The following is a 3,723-nucleotide window of genomic DNA, read 5'->3' as shown; positions in this document are numbered from 1 at the left end:
GCCAATATGTTTTATTTTGCTTGTCAAGTGGAAGAGGAATGGCGAAAAAAAAATTAAAAATTTAGAAGGGGATAAAGAAGCAATTTTATTAGTCTTCTTGAACAATCTATACTTTAAAAATTGCACAAAATTTTAGGGCTCATATACAATTTTGAATACAGACATAATTGTGCTAATTTCTAAGTTCATAAGAAAAATTATTTTAAAAGGGCCCCAATGAAAGGTACTGATAATTCCACTTTGTGTTGATCAGATTGTACTTGCAATGTTCTTTTAATAGGCACATTTTAAGAGGAAATTTGGCAAAGAAGAATGAACCAAATCATTATATAGGCAAGCTAACTCACTACTGGTAAGGGCTATGAATTGATCCAACTCTTCTAGATAAGCTGTTTGAAACTATGAACATTAAATTGATTACACCCCTTAAAATGTAGCAATTCCACTAAGTTCCCATGATACAGCAAAATATTTACAGTAGAACTTTTTGTAGCAATGAAATACTGTATATGCAAAGTAAATATCCACCAAACCAGGAATGGCTGGATAAATCGATATGTATGTAACACTATTACTGTACCAGAAGAAATGAAGATACATTTAGAAATGGAAAAAAGAACTATGCGAGACGATATAACACTGAAATAACCCACAATAAAAATTTCCCAACGAATGAATCTGGAACTAACTCCTTTTTTTTGGTAGAGAAGTGGTAAGATTATCAACTGATTTTCTTAAATCATAAAATGGTTCTCAATTTTATCTAGCCCTTACCACTCTCCTGATCTCTAGTCTTGAATCCCCAACTCTATTGGACATATAAAATGTCTTTTCATCTTAAACTCAATGTGTCCAAAACAGAAGTCGGTGTATCCCCCCTCCAAGCCTTGAGATTGCCACCACCCTTTTATTCACACCTGACAAATCAGGTGTCGCTCTCACACTCTACCTCCCATTAATTAAAATCTACCTCTAAAAGTTGCCAAATCCTGTCGATTCTCCTTTGTAGCATTTCTCCCGTACGCTCCCTTTTCTTTTTGGTTCTTGCTCTTGTGGGTGGATGATGCTCAAAGGCTATATTATACAATATACATAAATACTTATGCAATATATTTATGTATATATACACACTATTTAGATGTGTGTGTGTGAAGTCTGGCACATTACCTTCTGGCATAGCAATGGACTCTCTGGGCCAGCCTAATTTGAAAAGGTACAACCTCTTTGCAGCAATACCCACATTTATTTTGGTCATATGCCATAAAACCCGCTAAGTGTGGTCTTTTTAAAATTTTTAACACCCATTGCTTTATGAATCATGTTGGGAGAGAAAAACCAAAGCAAAAGAGAAAAAAAGTGAACATAGCATGTGCTTTACATTCAGTCTCCTTAGATCTTGTTCTGGATGCAGATGGCATTTTCTGTCCAAAGTCCATTGGGATTGTTCCAGATCATTGAATTGCTTAGAAGAGCCGAGCCTTTCAGAGTTGATCGCACATTCTTGGTGTTACTGTGTACAATGTATTCCTGGTTCTTATTCCCCTCAGCATCAGTTCGTGTAAATCTCTCCAGGCCTTTCTAAAATCAGCTTGTTCATTTTTTATAGGTTAGTAGTAACCACACTAGATGAAAATCTAGACCAGATGCTATCTCTAGCTCCTTTCAGTTTGACTAGTCTGTAAGTCAACCAGCATTTATTATGCACTTACTCAGCTTTCGGCCCCTTCTAACACCCTCCAGGTTACATTTGTGGCTCAGAGACATTCTCTCACCGCCATTGTTTTTCCTCCCTCAAGGTTTTGGAAATCTCCTCTGGGGATCTGGCCTTTTCTCCCAGCCTCTCCTCCAAGGTACCTACAAAGGAATGGCCTCCAAGTCTGAAGATTCTGCCGATTTTACCTGACAAGTTACCTTGTGTTCTATGTAGGCACAAGGAATACAAAGACAAGAAAAACAGCCACTGCTCTCAAGGAGTTAAGGATTTTATTTTTTTTTAGTGAAAATATTTATTCCCCAAGACAGAAATCTCTGCCAGGCAAGGGGCCTGAAATGGTATCTTCTGACATCCTTTGCCAAGTTCTGAATGACCTCACGCATGGATCACTCCTGAAGTTTTTGTGTGGTAAAAAGAGTTTTCCCTCATACACCTGCATAAGACAGCAGAATGTTTTCATTTCTGAACTGCAAGGACCCAGAAGTGTGTCCCTGAAGCAAAGGTGGCTTGTTTACGAACCACAAATAAACCCATAGCCAGGGAATGGCACAGGAGTCCTAACATAAGAGAGACTAAGGAGGCAGAGGCAAGCCCCTTTTTCCTGGGTGCACACACCCTCCCATCTAGTCCTTTCCCCAAAAGTCTCCCTTTATAATAAACCTCTCCTCTGGACCCATAGGTGCAAAAATATTTGCAGCAGCTCTTTTTTTGTGGTGGCAAGGAATTAGGAATTGAGTGGCTACCCATCAATAGGGGAATGACTGGAGTAAGTTATGCTATATGAAAAGTAATGGAATATTATTCTTTAAGAAATGATGAAAAAACTAAAAAAAATCATGAGCATTATGATTTCCGAAAAGCCTGGAGAGACACTCTAACAGCTGATGCTGGATGAAGTGAGCAGAACCAGAACACTGTACACAGAAGCAGCAAGATTATGTGTTGATTAACTGTAATAGTTTCAGCAATGTGGTGATTCAGGGCAATTCCAATAGAATTGATATGGAAAATGCCATCTGCATCCAAAGAGCGAATTATGGAGACTGAATGCAGATAGAAGCATATTATTATCACCTTTTTTTTTTTTTCTTCGTGGTTTTTCTCTTTTGTTCTGATGTTACTTTTACAACCTGATTAATAATATGGGAAAATGGTTTAAAATGATGTAAGGAAGGGAAAAAAAAAATTGGAACTTCTTACAATCTTACAAAAATGAATGATGGAAACTACATGTCAGTGGAAAAATAAAATTTTTTTTTTTTTTTTTTTTGAGGCTGGGGTTAAGTGACTTGCCCAGGGTCACACAGCTAGGAAGTGTTAAGTGTCTGAGACCAGATTTGAACTCAGGTCCTCCTGAATTCAAGGCTAGTGCTCTATCCACTATGCCACCCAGCTGCCCCCAATAAAATACTATTGAACAACAGTAACACCACAAAAAATCTCAAGGCTACCATTATCTATTTTGCAATCTTTACTTCACTCCTTAAAGCTGTATTTCCCTTTATCTCACATCAGTAACAACTTTTTGCTTACTCTTTTTCAAATTGGCTTTGCTTAAATTTTCTAGGTCAGCCCTCTTAGGCCCAGACAACCAGCACTGAGTCCTTGATATACTGGTGCCACATTTCCTGCTCTGGAAAGTTTAGGCAGGCAGAGAATGGAACCACAACCCTCACAGCCCTCCCTAAGTGATTAAGGATGTTCTTGGACAGCACACCCTTGGCCTCTTAGCTGCCTGTTCTTATCACAGGCCAACCTTCCAGCTCATTTAATGGTGCTCAGAGCTCTATACTAAAAACCTCCTTGTCTGGTAAGTAAGTTAAAAGGCCTCCCTTGCTGCCCTAACACCACCTTTTCCTTTTACCCTGGACATCACCCTGCTAGGCCCTGAAAATGAGGTGATTTACTTGACTTCAACCCAGGGCCCCAATTAGTCTGTGGCAAGAACCTTCTCAATGCTCCATTTAGAATGACCTCGGTCAATGAGTCAAATGTAACACTGAGCACCC

This window comes from Sminthopsis crassicaudata, chromosome 2, assembly GCF_048593235.1.
Source record: "Sminthopsis crassicaudata isolate SCR6 chromosome 2, ASM4859323v1, whole genome shotgun sequence".
Classification (NCBI taxonomy): domain Eukaryota; kingdom Metazoa; phylum Chordata; class Mammalia; order Dasyuromorphia; family Dasyuridae; genus Sminthopsis; species Sminthopsis crassicaudata.
This window is presented reverse-complemented; position numbering follows the sequence as displayed.